Below are 18,637 nucleotides of genomic sequence, written 5' to 3'. Positions count from 1 at the left end.
TTAGGAATTAATCCAGGTACAGTAAACCAAGATAACAATTTCCTGGTGTGTAAACTTCTTCAGCTCTACTAAGACTGATACTTTTCTTCTACAGATATGAATATTGATCAATGACAAAAATCTCTCTGTGGGACACACCTAAATTCCATTAAAATTTAAGAAAGCAAATTTATTTCTCATTTTGTTGATATTTTAAAGCATAGTTTTCATTTTAAAATGGCTAGATATTTATCCTTTATTCTCTCTAAAATATCCTAGGATCTTGTCCCAGATGAAATTTTAGGTGAAGGAGATTCTTTTTCACACTCAAACTGTTCTGTTGTTGTTGTCGTTTATAGAAACATTATTTGCAAATAGGACACATGATGGATGCAGAGTAAAATTTAAATACAAATATCTAGGGAGGACTAAGTACCCTACTCCATTCTCACTAATTTTCATTTGTTATTAGTCATTAATTAATCTAATCCTTGCTGTTGCCAAAGTTCAATAGAAAACAATCAAGCTCACCTTCACTGGGAAGACCCCATTTATCTTTTCAGTTTTTCCTGCTTTCTTTTCCCCTCCTTACCTACAAGAACGAAAAAGGGAAAAAAATTCATATCACAGTGTGATGCTGCTGGTGTGTATAAAAAACCCTCGACAGTCATTTTCCCATCAGCGGTTTCCCTGCTGTCCAGCTTCAAAGTCTCTCCCCTTCCCCATCTCCTTAGGTAGCTGGCTGCTAGATGTTTACTGATTAATTTGCATCAAATGTTCTCCTAGCAACCAGTGCTAGGATAGGATTAGATACTTTTGTAAAAGACTGTTTTCTGTTAAAGAAGCTTAGACTTTCTACAACACCATAAACAGAAACTAATAGTCTTTAAGCAAAGCTATAATGTGATTCCTTCATATGTTTAAAAGAAATTTCAGCCAATTGCCTTTTACTGTTGTTTTTACTTGGGAAAATCGCCATTTCTTTGATTTATAAGTTTGCATTTGTGGACACACCTCCAGTTATAACACAGATAATCTTAACAGAAGAGGAATATATATTATGTATTTTAAATAAATCCAGAATTTATGTCATTTTGTAATTGTCAGTGTGAGACGCAGAAAACAAATAGGTTTGGTTTCTAATGGCCAGTTTAGTTATATACAGAATACAGTAAATTTTCCTACAGAACACTGTAATTAATTTTCATCTTTGAACAAAAATAATATAAACCCCAAATTTTCAATTAAAGTTTACTTTACTGGGAAGCTAATGTACATATTTCTCTCTGCTTCTTAAATAATGTTACTGTGTAAATTCCAATAACAATTACTAATATCAAAGTATTATTGGAGAGTAAATATAAGAGAAGTTATAACATGTATAATAAATCATCTCAATAACATTAAATAAACTGACCAACAGTATATAATGATTATCTTAACAGGTGGTTGAAACCAGAGGAGGAAATATTTTATTGTGTCACATTAGGATTTTAATCCAGCAGAGAACAATCGCAGACCAATAATAGTTATTAGGTTATTAAGAATAAAAGTGATAATATTTTACAATTAAAAGATCTAAGATTAAAAAATAAAAACCTATAGTTGATTCATTTGGTGAAGATAATAGAATATTTTTCCAGAGGTAAGAATAAAGCAGCAAATCTTTCATAAGAAAAATAAAATTACCAATTCAGCTGTGATGGCTATTACACCTAGAATATAAGAAAGAGTGCCATTTCCACAATTTTTCTTTTTTCACTAATAGTTTATTGTTTTCTATGAAGGTATTTCTTAAACTTTTTATGCGCTTTTAAGAAATCTGAATCGTAAACACTACCCACTTATCCTGTTTCAAGAGATTTTATATTGGAAATCTAATTCAAATTTTAGAAATTAGATTTATAGATACTGCAGTGCTTTAGCATCTTGATAGATCATGGCAAAGCAATGTAATTTTTTACCTTCAGGGTATTAAAGATGTGGAAACTCTTATTTATTGAAGGCCTACTCTGTGCCAGGTGAGTGGCAAGGATTTTTAATACAACACCTCATATAATCCTTTTCAAAACAGTTGAGACATATGTTAATATCCCCAAATTATAAATATTATCTGAGATTTAGACAAGCTAAACAGCTTGCCAAAAATCCCAGAGTAAGGCAAAGCCAAGAAAGAGCTGCAACTCATGACTGTGGGGCCGAATCTGATATCTTTCACCACATCAAACTGTCTCCTCGTCATGGAGATGGAGCCATGCTTCACCCTTCAAGCACCTGGCACTTCGCTGAGGCCCAAGTTTCCCAAATTACTCACCCAGACTTGGCCTGGACTTTAAAAAAAATACTTTCTTCTCTCTGATGTCTTATCAAAACTCACCATTTTCACATAGCAATGGCAAAAGAGTAAACTAAACTACATAGAAATATGAATGACTCAACTCAACTCAAGTGTTTACCTTCAGGTAGAGAATAGAAGGGAATCTGCATGAAGATATTGAGTGTGTGAGTATAAAAGAAAGATTCTTTCTTGTAAGTTCATGCACACACACACACACACAGTCTCTCTCTCTCTCTCTCTCTCTCTCTCTCTCTCAAGGTTGCTTTTCTTCTCCCTCTTTGCATAGCCTTGTTTAAGAAATGCTTTGCTAATGAGATTTGAGAGATAGATGGCCTTGATACCCATGCACTGACCTGTCAAAGGGTCCCAGATCAATCCTTTGGGTTAAGCCATTGGCCCTTGTTAAAACCATGACTATACTTATAATGAAGGAGAAAATGTAGAAAGAGAATAACCTGTTGTTACACTACTGAGTTTTGATTCCCAGTTGAGTAGCACTGAGCAAGAGATTTAGACAGAAGTTTGGGGAAAATTTTTTTTATTACAAATACACCTGTTTAACGATGTCACCTACATCTTGAAAAATACATCATTAAGAAATATGCTCTAAGTGCCTACTTTCAAAACATTGGTGAAAAATAATAGCTAAAACTGCTACAAGAGGATGCAACACTAAAGGATAAAATGATATTTTATATATGCTCTTTGTACCAAAAAAATGAAAGGTAAAATTGAAAGCTTATGCTCTATAGAGCTAATATGACACCCTTACTAAAGGTAGAAAGGGAAAATGACACCTAGTGGGAACAGTAAAGGAAATGAAACATAATAAATACTAAAATAAATTCTGGAGAATATACCGCAATACCAAGAATTTGAAAATGTTTAAGAATTCAACAGAGAAAAAAATAAGTGGGATATTTCCTTAACTGTTTATGAACATGCAAAAGAGAGAAAAAAATCTCTCTGCAGTGGCCTGGAAGCAGTGGGTTAGATAAAGTAAATCTTTTTAAAAAGAGACATCCTTGCCACTGTCCCCAACCCATTAGCACAACTGTATGTCAGTTTCATCAGAAATGCTATAGAATGTTAAGCAAATTAAATTTTGCAAAACACTAAAAATGTTTTTACATTTTTTTTTATTTTTTAATTTTTTTATTAGTTACTGCTTTATAACAAAGTGAATCAGTCATACATATACATCTGTTCCCACATCCCTTCCCCCATGCATCTCCCTCCCTCCCACCCTCCCCATCCCACCCCTCCAGGCGGTCACAAAGCACCGAGCTGATCTTCCTGTGCTCTGCGGCTGCTTCCCACTAGCTATCTACCTTACGTTTGGTAGTGTATATATGTCCATGCCTCTCTTTCGCTTTGTCACAGCTTACCCTTCCCCCTCCCCATATCCTGAAGTCCATTCTCAAGTAGGTCTGTGTCTTTATTCCCGTTTTACCCCTAGGTTCTTCATGACATTTTTTTTAAAATTCCGTATATATGTGTTAGCATACGGTATTTGTCTTTCTCTTTCTGACTTACTTCACTCTGTATGATAGACTCTAGGTCTATCCACCTCATTACAAATAGCTCAGTTTCGTTTCTTTTTATGGCTGAGTAATATATATATGTGCCACATCTTCTTTATCCATTCATCCGATGATGGACACTTAGGTTGTTTCCAGCTCCGGGCTATTGTGAATAGAGCTGCAATGAACATTTTGGTACATGTCTCTTTTTGAATTATGGTTTTCTCAGGGTATATGCCTAGTAGTGGGATTGCTGTGTCATATGGTAGTTCTATTTTTAGTTTTTTAAGGAACCTCCATACTGTTCTCCATAGTGGCTGCACCAATTCACATTCCCACCAGCAGTGCAAGAGTGTTCCCTTTTCTCCACACCCTCTCCAGCATTTATTGTTTCTAGATTTCTTGATGATGGCCATTCTGACTGGTGTGAGATGATATCTCATTGTAGTTTTGATTTGCATTTCTCTTTTGATTAATGATGTTGAGCATTCTTTCATGTGTTTCTTGGCAGTCTGTATATCTTCTTTGGAGAAATGCCTATTTAAGTCTTCTGCCCATTTTTGGATTGGGTTGTTTGTTTTTTTGCTATTGAGCTGCATGAGCTGTTTATAAATTTTGGAGATTAATCCTTTGTCAGTTGCTTCATTTGCAAATATGTTCTCCCATTCGGAGGGTTGTCTTTTGGTCTTGTTTATGGTTTCCTTTGCTGTGCAAAAGCTTTGAAGTTTCATTAGGTCCCATTTGTTTATCTTTGTTTTTATTTCCATTTCTCTAGGAGGTGGGTCCAAAAGGATCTTGCTGTGATTTATGTCATAGAGTGTTCTACCTATGTTTTCCTCTAAGAGTTTGATAGTTTCTGGCCTTACATTTAAGTCTTTAATCCATTTTGAGCTTATTTTTGTGTATGGTGTTAGGGAATGATCTAATCTCAAACTTTTACATGTCCCTGTCCAGTTTTCCCAGCACCACTTATTGAAGAGGCTGTCCTTTCTCCACTGTACATTCCTGCCTCCTTTATCAAAGATAAGTTGGCCATATGTGCATGGGTTTACCTCTGGGCTTTCTATCCTGTTCCATTGATCTATCTTCCTGTTTCTGTGCCAGTACCACACTGTCTTGATTACTGTAGCTTTGTAGTATAGTCTGAAGTCAGGGAGCCTGATTCCTGCAGCTCCGTTTTTCGTTCTCAAGATTGCTTTGCCTATTCGGGGTCTTTTGTTTTTCCAAACAAATTTTGAAATTTTTTGTTCTAGTTCTGTGAAAAATGCCAGTGGTAGTTTGATAGGGATTGCATTGAATCTGTAGATTGCTTTGGGTAGTAGAGTATTTTGACAATATTGATTCTTCCAATCCAGGAGCATGGTATATCTCTCCATCTATTTGTATCATCTTTAATTTCTTTCATCAGTGTCTTATAATTTTCTGCATACAGGTCTTTTGTCTCCTTAGGTAGGTTTATTCCTAGATATTTTATTCTTTTTGTTGCAATGGTAAATGGGAGTGCTTTCTTGATTTCATTTTCAGATTTTTCATCATTAGTGTACAGGAATGCCAGAGATTTCTGTACACTAATTTTGTATCCTGCTACTTTACCAAATTCATTGATTAGCTCTAGTAGTTTTTCGGTAGCATCTTTAGGATTCTCTATGTATAGTATCATGTCATCTGCAAACAGTGACAGCTTTACTTCTTCTTTTCCAATTTGGATTCCTTTTATTTCCTTTTCTTCTCTGATTGCTGTGGCTAAAACTTCCAAAACTATGTTGAATAAGAGTGGTGAGAGTGGGCAGCCTTGTCTTGTTCCTGATCTTAGTGGAAATGGTTTCAGTTTTTCACCATTGAGGACAATGTTGGCTGTGGGTTTGTCATATATGGCCTTTATTATGTTGAGGAAAGTTCCCTCTATGCCTACTTTCTGCAGGGTTTTTATCATAAATGGGTGTTGAATTTTGTCGAAAGCTTTCTCTGCATCTATTGAGATGATCATATGGTTTTTCTCCTTCAACTTGTTAATATGGTGTATCACATTGATTGATTTGCGTATATTGCAGAATCCTTGCATTCCTGGAATAAATGTTTTTACATTAAGAATAATATTTCCTGGACTTCCCGGGTGGTCCAGTGGTTAAGACTCTGTGCTTGCAATGCAGTGGGTGTGAGGGTTTGATACCTGGTCTGGGAACTAAGATCCCACATGCCACACGGTGTGGCCAAAAAAAAAAAAAAAAAGAAAAGAAAAAAAAATGTATAACTGATTCACTTTGCTGTACACCTGAAACAACATTGTAAATCAACTATACTCCAATAAAAATTTTTTTAAAAGAATAGTATTTCCTTATACACTCCAATACACTGTTTATACCCAGTGCAGCTATAGCTTAAGGATGACAGTGGCTGGTAAGGTAGGCTTATCTGTGTATTTCCACAGAAGCCGTTCTCACTGAATGATTTCCTTGCACACAAGGAATTCCAGAGCTATTTGATCCAACTCAATGCAGCACTCCACTCCAACGCCCACATCATCCCCATTTCTCCACTCTAACGCCTACGTAACTCTCAGCTCTTCCCTCCAATTCCTGCCATCATCCCTGGTCCCTTCAGCCCATAGGATCAACTCATCCAACAACCCAAACCGGCAACTCTTCTTCTAATCCCACTGTATCTACAGTCATGATAACTTGAGCAAACTCATAAGTACCATCTCACCCAAGGTCTGGAAATGGCTTTATATGAAATAATAACTTACAAAACCCCACTCTCTGATTATAATTCTGCATCCTTTTTACTTTTCTTCTGCATAATTTCAGCTATACCTGGACTTTAAGGTTTCTGATTCCACACTCTCACCCTTTTCTCCCAGTACATTAGTTTCCTCTTGAGTTCCCTACTCTCTATAACTAGTCTCAACATGCTCCAGTTCAACCAGTCCCATCTCTCCACCTCAGGCACTGCATCTAAGAAATTTAACCCAACTTTTTTGCTGTTTCCAAAGCTGGGTTTTTCGTGGGGTAGATTGCCTTTACAAATGTAGTCCCTAACTTCAGCCTGGCCCAAGCAGCTGTGACCATCCTTTAACAGTCAATAGTCAGCTGTTTCCTACTCCTCAAAGAACTCATTCAAAATAGTTACTGTTAGCCTCAAAAACTTTACCTCGTGGTTTGCTAGTATGTGGTCAATCAACAGCTTTTTGCAAAACAAAACAAAATTAAAAAAGCCCTGATTTGTACAATAGCATTTGCTGATCTTCAGGTCACAGATACTTCCACCAGGGTACATTTTAAGGCATCAGCAACACCACTAAAAGCAGAGTGGGAAGCAGTGTGTAGTAAGTAGTACAGCTTTTATGGCATTCCCAGATACAATATTGTACCTGTGCTCAGACACAATAGATAAATATAATACCAAGAGCACAGAAAGTAGAAAGGAAGTGATGAATATCGAGCATTTATTATATTTTTTTACAAGAATTCAACTGTAAATTTATGTAACTTGTGTTGTAATAATGGCCATGTTTTACAACTGGTTCACAAAATTCCTGAAAACTCAGAAATTAGCTCTTGCTAGCCCATGCTAGCCAGCACCAGCACGTCATTGTTTGTCCCATGGCAAACCTTCATTTCTCTGTGCCAGTGATCCTGCCTCATACTTTACTGAGAAAACAGACTGTACATAATTTTGTTAATTTCTTTCCCCCATATCTACAAGTTTTTTTGCAGTTTTCCTCACTCTGACATCGTTTCCAGCAGTTTCAGAAGTGTCTTTTATTCTGCTCAAGATGTTTACCTTAGTTACGATTTCTTTACCACTAACCCCAGAATTATGGGTCCTTGGTTTTCCCCCTGCCTCCTGTATTTCCAAATACGCTCTCTGCTAGCTCCATTTGTATATACATATACAAGATCCCCCATCAGTGAAATTAAAAACATCTCTTGACCTCTAGCCCTGTGTCTACTTTTATCCATCTGCATTTTTTATACCTGCATATCATTTTTTATAAGAGATTTCCTAGGAAGAACAATGCCTTTTTTTTTCCTTAGAGAACACAGCTTATATTTATTTATTATTTATTTATTTTTTAACATCTTTATTGGAGTATAATTGCTTTACAGTGGTGTGTTAATTTCTGCTTTATAACAAAGTGAATAAGCTATACATATACATATATCCCCATATTTTCTCCCTCTTGCATCTCCCTCCCACCCTCCCTAACCCATGCCTCTAGGTGGTCACAGAGCACTGAGTTGATCTCCCTGTGCTATGCAGCTGCTTCCCACTAGCTATCTATTTAACATTTGGTAGTGTATATATGTCCATGCCACTCTCTTACTTCATCCCAGCTTACCCTTCCTCCTCCCTGTGTCCTTAACTCCATTCTCTATGTCTGTGTCTTTATTCCTATCCAGCACGTAGGTTCTTCAGAACAACTTTTTTTTTTTTTTTTTTTTTAGATTCCATATATGTGTATTAGCATATGGTATTTGTTTTACTGTTTCTGACTTACTTAACTCTGTATGCAGACTCTAGGTCCATCCACCTCACTACAAATAACTCAATTTCATTTCTTTTTATGGCTGAGTAATATTACATTGTATATATGTGCCACATCTTCTTTATCCATTCATCTGTCAGTGGACCTTTAGGTTGCTTCCATGTCATGGCTATTGTAAATAGAGCTGCAATGAACATTTTGGTACATGATTCTTTTTGAATTACGGTTTTCTCAGGGTATATGCCCAGTAGTGGGATTGCTGGGTCGTATGGTAGTTCTATATTAAGTTTTTTAAGGAATCTCCATACGGTTCTCCATAGTGTCTATATCAATTTACATCCCCACCAATAGTGCAAGGGGGTTCCCTTTTCTCCACACACTCTCTAGCATTTATTGTTTGTAGATTTTTTTGATGATGACCATTCTGACTGGTGTGAGGTGATACCACATTGTAGTTTTGATTTGCATTTCTCTAATGATTAGTGATGTTGAGCATCCTTTCATGTGTTTGTTGGCAATCTGTATATCTTCTTTGGAGAAGTATCTATGTAGGTTTTCTGCCTATTTTTGGATTGGGTTGTTCTTTTTTTTAAATATTGAACTGCATGAACTGTTTGTATGTTTTGGAGATTAATCCTTTGTCAGTTGCTTGATTTGCAAATACTTTCTCCCATTCTGAGGGTTGTCTTTTTGTCTTGTTTATGTTCTCCTTTGCTGTGCGAAAGGTTTTAAGTTTCATTAGGTCCCATTGGTTTATTTTTGTTTTTATTTCTATTTCTCTAGGAGGTTGGTCAAAAAGGATCTTACTGTGATTTATGTCAGAGTGTTCTGCCTATGTTTACCTCTAAGAGTTTTATAGTGTCTGGCTTTACATTTAGGTCTTTAATCCATTTTGAGTTTATTTTTGTGTATGGTGTTACGGAATGTTCTAATATCATTCTTTTACATGTAGCTGTCGTTTTCCCAGCACTACTTACTGAAGAGACTGTCTTTTCTCCACTATATATTCTTGCCTCCTTTATCAAAAATAAGGTGTCCATATGTGCGTGGGTTTATCTCTGGGATTTCAATCCTGTTCCGTTGATCTATATTTCTGTGTTTCTGCCAGTACCATACTGTCTTGATTACTGAGGCTTTATAGTATATACTGAAGTCAGGGAGCCTGATTCCTCCCGGTCCATTTTTCGTTCTAAAGATTGTTTTGGCTCTTCGGGGTCTTTTGTGTTCCCATAAATATTGTGAACTTCTTTGTCCTAGTTCTGTGAAAAATGCCATTGTAGTTTGATAGGGATTGCACTGAATCTGTAGATTGCTTTGGATAGTATAGACATTTTCACAATGTTGATTCTTCCAATCCAAGAACACGGTATATCTCTCCATCTGCTTGTATCATCTTTAATTTTTTTCATCAGTGTCTTATAATTTTCTGCACACAGGTCTTTTGTCTCCTTAGGTAGCTTTATTCCTAGGTACTTTATTCTTTTTGTTGCAATGGTAAATGGGAGTGTTTTCTTAATTTCACCTTCAGATTTTTCATCATTAGTGTATAGGAATGCAAGAGATTTCTGTGCATTAATTTTGTATCCTGCTACTTTACCAAATTCATTGATTAGCTCTACTAGTTTTCTGATTGCATCTTTAGAATTCTCTATGTATAGTATCATGTCATCTGCAAGTGGTGACAGCTTTACTTCTTCCTTTGCGATTTGGATTCCTTTTATTTCTTTTTCTTCTCTGACTGCTGTGGCTAAAACTTCTAAAAGTATGTTGAATAATAGTGGTGACAGTGGACAACTATGTCTTGTTCCTGATCTTAGTGAAAATGTCTTCAGTTTTTCACCATTGAGAACGAGGTTGGCTGTGGGTCTGTCATATATGGCCTTTATTATGTTGAGGTAGGCTCCCTCTTTGGCTACTTTCTGGAGGGTTTTTATCTAAGTGGGTGTTGAATTTTGTAGAAAGCTTTTTATGCATCTATTGAGACGATCATATAGTTTTTCTCCTTCAATTTGTTAATATGGTTTACCACATTGATTGATTTGCATATATTGAAGACTCCTTGCATTCCTGGGATAAACCCCACTTGATCATGGGGTATGATCCTTTTAATGTGCTGTTGGATTCTGTTTGCTAGTATTTTCTTGAGGATTTTTGCATCTATGTTCACCAGTGATATTGGCTTGTAGTTTTCTTTATTTGTGATATCTTTGTCTGGTTTTGGTATTAGGGTGATGGTAGCCTTGTAGAATGAGTTTGGGAGTGTTCCTCCCTCTGTTTCATTTTGGAAGAGTTTGAGAAGGATAGCTGTTAGCTCTTCTCTAAGTGTTTGATAGAATTCGCCTGTAAAGCCATCTGGTCCTGGGCTTTTGTTTGTTGGAAGATTTTTACTCACAATCTCAATATCAGTGCTCGTTTGGTCTGTTTATATTTTCTATTTCTTGCTGGTTCAATCTCAGAAAGTTGTGCTTTTCTAAGAGTCTGTCCATTTCATCCGGGTTGTCCATTTTATTGGCATATAGTTGCCTGCAGTAATCTCTCATGATCCTTTGTATATCTGCAGTGTCACTTGTTACTTCACCTTTTTCATTTCTAATTCTATTGATTTGAGTCTTCTCCCTTTTTTCCTGATGAGTCTCACTAATGGATTATCAATTTTGTTTATCTTCTCAAAGAACCAGTTTTTTGTTTTACTGATCTTTGCTATTGTTTCCTTCATTTTTTTTTCCCATTTATTTCTGATCTGGTCTTTATGATTTCTTTCCTTCTGCTAACTTTGGGGTCTTTTTGTTCTTCTTTCTCGAATTGCTTTAGGTGTAAGGTTAGGTTGTTTATTTGAGATGTTTCTTGTTTCTTGAGGTAGGATTGTTTTGCTATAAACTTCCCTCTTAGAACTGCTTTTGCTGCATCTCATAGGTTTTGGGTCATCGTGTTTTCATTATCATTTGTTTCTAGGCATTTTTTATTTCCTCATTGATTTCTTCCATGATCTCTTGGTTATTAAGTAGTGTATTGTTTAGCCTCCATGTGTTTGTATTTTTTACAGATTTTTTCCTGTAACTGATATCTAGTCTCATAGCGTTGTGGTCAGAAAAGATACATGATTCGATTTCAATTTTCTTAAGTTTACCAAGGCTTGATTTGTGACCCAATATATGATCTATCCTGGAGAATGTTCCATGAGCAGAAAGAAAGTGTATTCTATTGTTTTTGGATGAAATGCCCTATAAATTTCAATTAAGTCCATCTTGTTTAATGTATCATTTAAAGCTTGTGCTTCATTATTTATTTTCACTTTGGATGATCTGTCCATAGGTGAAAGTGGGGTGTTAAAGTCACCTACTATGATTGTGTTACTGTCGACTTCCCCTTTTATGGCTGTTAGTGTTTGCCTTATGTATTGAGGTGCTCCTATGTTGGGTGCGTAAATATTTACAATTATTATATCTTATTCTTGGATTGATCCCTTGATCATTATGTAGTGTCATTCTTTGTCTCTTGTAATAGTCTTTGTTTTAAAGTCTGTTTTGTCTGATATGAGAATTGCTACTGCAGCTTTCTTTTGATTTCCATTTGCATGGAATATCTCTCTCCATCTCCTCACTTTCAGTCTGTATGTGTCCCTAGGTCTGAAGTGGGTCTCTTGTAGACAGCATATATACGGGTCTTTTTTGTGTATCCATTCAGCCAGTCTATGTCTTTTGGTTGGAGCCTTTAATCCATTTACATTTAAGGTAGTTATCGATATGTATGTTCCTATTACCATTTTCTTAATTGTTTTGGGCTTGTTATTGTAGGTCTTTCCCTTCTCTTGTGTTTCCTACCTACAGATGTTCCTTTAGCATTTCTTGTAAAGCTGGTTTGGTGGTGCTGAGTTCTCTTAACTTTTCCTTTCTGTAAAGGTTTTAATTTCTCTGTCAAATCTGAATGAAATCCTTGTCTGTGTAGAGAAATCTTGGTTGTAGGTTTTTCCCTTTCATCACTTTAAACATGTCCTGTCCCTCTCTTCTAGCTTGTAGAGTTCCTGCTGAAAGATCAGCTGTTAACCTTATGGGGATTCCCTTGTTTGGTAATTGTTGTTTTTCTCTTGCTGCTTTTAATATTTTTTCTTTGTATTTAATTCTTGACAGTTTGATAAATATATGTCTTGGTGTGTTTCTCCTCGGATTTATCCTGTATGGGATTCTCTGCGCTTCCTGAACTTGATTGACTATTTCCTTTCCCATATTAGGAAAGTTTTCAACTATAATCTCTTCAAATAGTTTCGCAGTCCCTTTCTTTTTCTTTTCGTCTACTGGGGCCCCTATAATTTGAATGTTGGTGCGTTTAATGTTGTCCCAGAGGTCTCCAAGACTGTCCTCAATTGTTTTCATTCTTTTGTCTTTATACTGCTCTGCCGTAGTCATTTCCACTATTTTATCTTCCAGGTCACTTATCCGTTCTTCTGCCTCAGTTTTTCCACTCTTGATTCCTTCTAGAGAATTTTAAATTTCATTTACTGTGTTATTCATCATTGTTTGTTTGCTCTTTAGTTCTTCTAGGTCCTTGTTAAATGTTTCTTGCATTTTCTCCATTCTATTTCCAAGATTTTGGATCATCTTGTCTATCATTACTCTGAATTCTTTTTTCAGGTAGACTGCTTATTTCCTCTTCATTTGTTTGTCCTGGTGGGTTTTTCCCTTGCTCCTTCATCTGCTGTGTGTTATTCTGTCTTCTCATTTTGCTTAACTTACTGTGTTTGGGGTCTCCTTTTAGCGGGCTGCAGGTTTGTAGTTTCTGTTGTTTTTGGTGTCTGCCCCCAGTGGCTAAGGTTGGTTCAGTGGGTTGTGTAGACTTCCTGGTTGGGCGGAACTAGTGCCTGTGTTCTGGTGGATGAGGCTGGACCTTTTCTTTCTGGTGGGCAGGTCCACGTCTGGTGGTATGTTTTGGAGTGTCTGTGACCTTACTATGATTTTAGGCAGCCTCTCTGCTAATGGGTGGGGTTGTGTTCCTGCCTTGCTAGTTGTTTGGCTTAGGGTGTCCAGCAGTGTAGCTTGCTGGTTGATGAGTGGAGCTGGTCTTAGTGTTGAGATGGAGATCTCTGGGAGAGCTTTCACCGTTTGATATTATGTGGAGCCGGGAGGTCTCTGGTGGACCAATGTCCTGAACTCGGTTCTCTCACCTCAGAGGCACAGGCCTGAAACCCAGCTGGAGCACCAAGACCCTGTTAGCCACAGGGCATTGCTCCCAAAGTCCACCACCTCAATTTTGGGATGATTCGTTGTCTATTCAGGTATTCCAGAGATGTAGGGTATATCAAGTTGATTGTGGTGATTTAATTCTCTGCTCCTGAGGCTGCTGGGAGAAATTTCCATTTCTCTTCTTTGTTCACACAGATCCTGGGGTTCAGCTTTGGATTTGGACCCACTTCTGCATGTAGGTCACCTGAGGGCATCTGTTCTTCGCTCAGACAGGATGGGGTTAAAGGAGCAGCTGCTTCAGGGGCTCTGGCTCACTCAGGCCAGGGAGAGGGAGGGGTACGGAGTGCAGGGCGAGCCTGTGGCAGCAGAGGCCAGTGTGACATTGCACCAGCCTGAGGCATGCCGTGTGTTCTCCCGGGGAAGTTGTCCCTGGGTCACGGGACCCTGGCCGTGGCAGGCTGTATAGGCTCCCACGAGGGGAGGTGTGGATAGTGACCTGTCCTCACACACAGGCTTCTTGGTGGCAGCAGCAGCGGCCTTAGCATCTCATGCCCGTCTCTAAGGTCCACACTGATAGCCGTGGCTCAAGCCCATCTCTGGAGCTCCTTTAAGCAGCACTCTTAATCCCCTCTCCTTGAGCACCGGGAAACAAAGAGGGAAGAAAAAGTCTCTTGCCTCTTCGGCAGCTGCAGACATTTCCCGGACTCCCTCCCGGCTAGCTGTGGCGCAGTAGCCCATTCAGGCTGTGTTCACGCCGCCAGTCCTCTCCCTGCGATCCGACCGAAGCCAGAGCCTCAGCTCCCAGCCCCCGCCTGCCCCAGCAGGTGAGCAGACAAGCCTCTCGGGCTGGTGAGTGCTGGTCTGGAATCTCTCCGCTTTGCCCTCCGCACTCCTGTTGCTGCGCTCTCTCCGTGGCTCCGAAGCTTCCCCCCTCTGCCACCTGCAGTCTCCGCCTGCAAAGGGGCTTCCTAGTGTGTGGAAACCTTTCCTCCTTCACAGCTCCCTCCCACTGGTGCAGGTCCCGTCCCTATTCTTTTGTCTCTGTTTTTTCTTTTGCCCTACCCAGGTATGAGGGGATTTTCTTGACATTTGGGAAGTCTGAGGTCTTCTGCCAGCATTCAGTAGGTGTTCTGTAGGAGTTGCTCCACATGTAGATGTATTTCTGATGTATTTGTGGGAAGGAAGGTGATCTCCACGTCTTACTCCTCCACCATCCTGAAGGTTTCCTCCGGAAGAACAATTCTTACTAGCAGTTTCTATATCCTTATCCTCGTTTTTTTTTTTTTATTTTTTTCTAATATGTTACAATATAACTATAAGGAAAAGTCATGAATCTCCTCCAAAATGTCGAACTTCAAAGATTATTTTCCAATTCTCAGATTTTAAAAAAATTCTTTCAGCATTTGTCCCAGTTTTACATTCCTTCTTAAATTTTCTCTCCCCTGACTGCTGTGTGGTCTTTGACAATCTTCAAACCTGTGAGAAAATGGACAGGGCATCCATCCATGAGCATCCCTGCAAGGACCACCTGATCAATCTGGTCTCTATGCAGCTGGGAAGATGATGACAAGGAACATTAATTATTATTGCAGCGGAGCTGGGAGAGCCTTAGCCTTTACAGATGTAGGGAGCAGAGAAGCTCTTTCCTGTTACCTTGAGAGGGGATGATCACTTGGCAAAACATCTGGCTCCTATGTCTGTCCTCACTTATGGGATAGCTGCTGCTTATTGCATCCTAGCAGTTGGACCTAGGACATATTATATATAGAGAAGAAAGCAACACATCTAAGGAGACCCACAAGAAGGGGGAGATATGCAGAATACTCAAAACAGGTGACTCGTTTGAAACAGAATTGAGGTGGAAGCAAAAACACAGCTTGAATAAAAAATGAGATCACTCAAGCAGATTCAGACTTAATATTTGTGTACACACACACACACACACACACTTTGGACAACGCATGTTTCCAAAACACTGGTGATCTGGAATTAGCTCAGTAGCTCAGTTTTCTTTCTCTAAACCTAACCCAGGAGATGTCTCAGAAGGAACAGGGATGGTGATGGATACTGAAGCTTATTCTGAAAAGTCCTGGGGAAGATAAAAGGTGGTTGGGTTCTAATACCAGAGAAAACCAGTAACTTCAAATAAGAGAGGGCCACATAGCAAAGACTCACATGAATGGCAAACATCAGAAAGATAACATTAAATGCTCCCCGAAGGTAGAGAATAGGAAAGTATTACGTATTGGTAGGAGGGTAAATGCTGGTCTAGAGAGAAATCCAGCAGTCGTTAATGAAATCAAGTATTTAAATAAATACCAAATGACTCCTCAATTCTGCTTCTGAGTAGATCAGGGCCACAGAATACAGTAGTTTGTGTGCTGTGCAATTTCAAGGAGTATATTTCACATGCAAATATGTATTACATGTAAATATACCTGAATTTTACAGAGATACACAGTTCAAACAAATGTTAAGTTGTTCAATTTATAGCTAATTGAAAGACAGAATCAATGTGTGAAAAAATCTTCTGATAGAAAATACGTATAATTAATTGAAATAGTTGTTATATGCATTCCTGATAAAATACTAAGAATTTTTTATGTCTAAACTATATTGTCAATGACAGTTACCTATTATGGCTAGAAATCTTTAATAATATATGGAGGCAACAAAAGAGATAATTTTTTTCAACCAGATATACTCTACATAAAATAGTATCCTTTCTTATCTTGTTTCTTGAATTATTTTGTTTTGAGCTATCAATGAGATTCTTTCCCCTGACTTCTCATAATTCAATATCTGGAATCCACAAAAATAGCTGTTTCCATCTGTTCCTCTCAGAGTAATCAATATTTAGTTAAGTTAATGCATAATAATGAATACAAATCTCCCAGAACGTGCTTTGTCAAATTTTGGTATATAATTTTGTCCAGGATCAGGACCTTGACAGAAGGGTATCTGCATTTTCATTTTATTTTACAAGGGATGTGGGAATGCTGAATATCTACTTTCTACTTTTTTCCCCATATTATTGCTTTGTAAAGGGAAGCATTCTGCCACAGTGAAATAGACATGTGTTTCAGAAAATTCTCCCTTTAGGCCCAAACATGGGCTAACTTCAATATATGAAAGTGGTATAGTTTACAAAATTGGTTTCTCACTAAGTACTTGAGTTGAATCAGCTTTTTAGATGCCTCCAAATTTGTAAGGGAAACAAAAGAAAAAGCTTTCCTCCAGCATCAAGAAAACACTTTACCACAGATAACTGTCCCATTTAATTTGCATTTGAATGCAAACCAAACTGAAAAATAGCAACACTCAGGAGGCCAAACCAATGGAAGACTTCCTATCAAGTAATAAAGTAATAGGTGAACATGGAAAGAGGAAGAAGGGCTGGATGGAACCACTTAGTGGGGTAGGTAGGTTAGTTGCATATTCCCAAGTTCAAGTTATTAACCTTTCTTCCTGTCTTACTACCAGCTCCTCTTCTGCCAGGAAAAAAAAAAAAACAAACATTCCAGACAGTCTAAGAAATCAGCTGACAAACCTCATTATTGATGGCATCAGGTGGTAGATCAATGCCAGAGGAAAATCAATCGTAAAAATATTTTTCAGTGGTGCATACAGATGAAGAGCCGCAGCAGCGTTTCTTGATGGAAACCATGAAAGTCTGCAGCCACCCCCGAGAGTCACTGCTTCATAGGAGGCAAGAACTTATCTGGTGCTCTAGGGATACTAATTTGCCCCATATGATTTCCTCTGTTGTAGAGTGTGTAACTATTTGCCATGAAAAGAAAAGAAAACAGAGTGTGGAGATTCCACTGAGAGTACGATGTAATTTCTCATATAGTATTTTGTTTTATGGGTATTTACTATATATACAGCTATTTAATAAATTTAAAGATCAGAAAGCTTAAGAGCTAGAAAGCATGCCTAAACTAAAGAGCATGTCAGTTTTAAATTTGGAGAGAAAATAATTGTGAAAATAATTTTCTCACACAAAAAGTTCTAGAAAAATTCCATGTCTAAGGATGCTTATTTAAGAATGGGAGAATGGTAGTGAAGCAATTTTAAAGAATCACCCCGAATTATGGCCTCTGGTACCAAAATATCCTTACACTGCATGACAATATTTTTCTAAATCATAGACCAGATCCAATGAGAGGACTCCTACCCCAAAGTTTGTGGATCCTATGCAGAAGTTATTAGACTAAGATAACTGTGTGAAATGGGGAGTTGGTGAAAGCGAATCACTGGAGTCAGGTTTACTCTGTGGTAAATGAAACATAACTTTAGGTCCTAATTTGTACAAGTGTCTTTCAAGGCTCTGGGAGGATCTAAAAATCTTGTATACATTATTGTAAACTCCCCCTTTCCCAAAATTGTATAAGTTTTCAGCAGTCAAAAAATTGGATTTGCCTTTGGGTGTTTACCCAGTCGAAGTTCACAGAGATGAACACGTTCCTTAGTAAACAGAGGAGTACCTATTGTTCTGCCAGGACTGCATGCTCATCAGAAGTGAAAAGCTATCTTTTTGAGATAGGCTATGTGACTTTCACCAAGGAGATGGAATGCAGAATCTCATTTCAAGGTAAAAATAGGATTCTACCAAGCCTTCATTTACCTCTCAGAGGAAAGAAAATATAGTTTACTAAGTATTGTTGCTGTAATTTGTAAACTTCATAACTTCTCTCTTTTTTTTTGTATTATACATAGCCTGTTTTCCCATAGTGATTTACAGTAAAATGCCCAAATTAGTTTTAAGGCTGTGAAGAGCCCAGAAGCCTATGTCCTTTCTAGAGACAGTCTTGGATGAGCAGGACTGGAAAAAGCAGTGATAGAAACTTAAAGGAGAAAAATAAACTGATGAAGTCCAAGGAACTATAAGAAGATGGAAGCAAGGTCAGAGAAAGAACAGTCAGAGCAGCTGAAAAGACTTGAACCATCATGGATACTTTCTCTAACACCTTGAACCATCATGGATACTTTCTCTAACACCTCACACTTAGGTTGACCCATCAAGAAATCTCATTGGCTCTTACTCTAAAATATTTCCAGAGCATATTCTCTTGTCATCTATTCTAGCACTACCGAGATGCTCCAAGCCATTATCCTTTCTTGTCTAATT

The 18,637-nt window shown here is 37.9% G+C and overlaps 1 protein-coding gene across 3 annotated transcripts in view; it reads right to left on the bottom strand.

Moving 5' to 3' along the window:
• LOC308625846 (uncharacterized protein) overlaps positions 1-18,637 on the bottom strand; it is an 805,208-nt gene that overhangs the window by 125,569 nt on the left and 661,002 nt on the right. The window contains exon 10 of one of the 3 annotated variants that reach the window (XM_081250422.1): positions 511-571. The exons of the other annotated variants lie outside the window; for them this stretch is intronic. The gene's annotated coding sequence lies outside the window, so the exon portion shown is untranslated. The remainder of the gene's footprint in view (positions 1-510; positions 572-18,637) is intronic. 3 annotated transcript variants of the gene reach the window in all.

The sequence above is a fragment of the Mesoplodon bidens genome (genome assembly GCF_964165515.1).
Source record: "Mesoplodon bidens genome assembly, chromosome: 12".
Classification (NCBI taxonomy): Eukaryota; Metazoa; Chordata; class Mammalia; order Artiodactyla; family Ziphiidae; genus Mesoplodon; species Mesoplodon bidens.
This window is presented reverse-complemented; position numbering and strand designations above follow the sequence as displayed.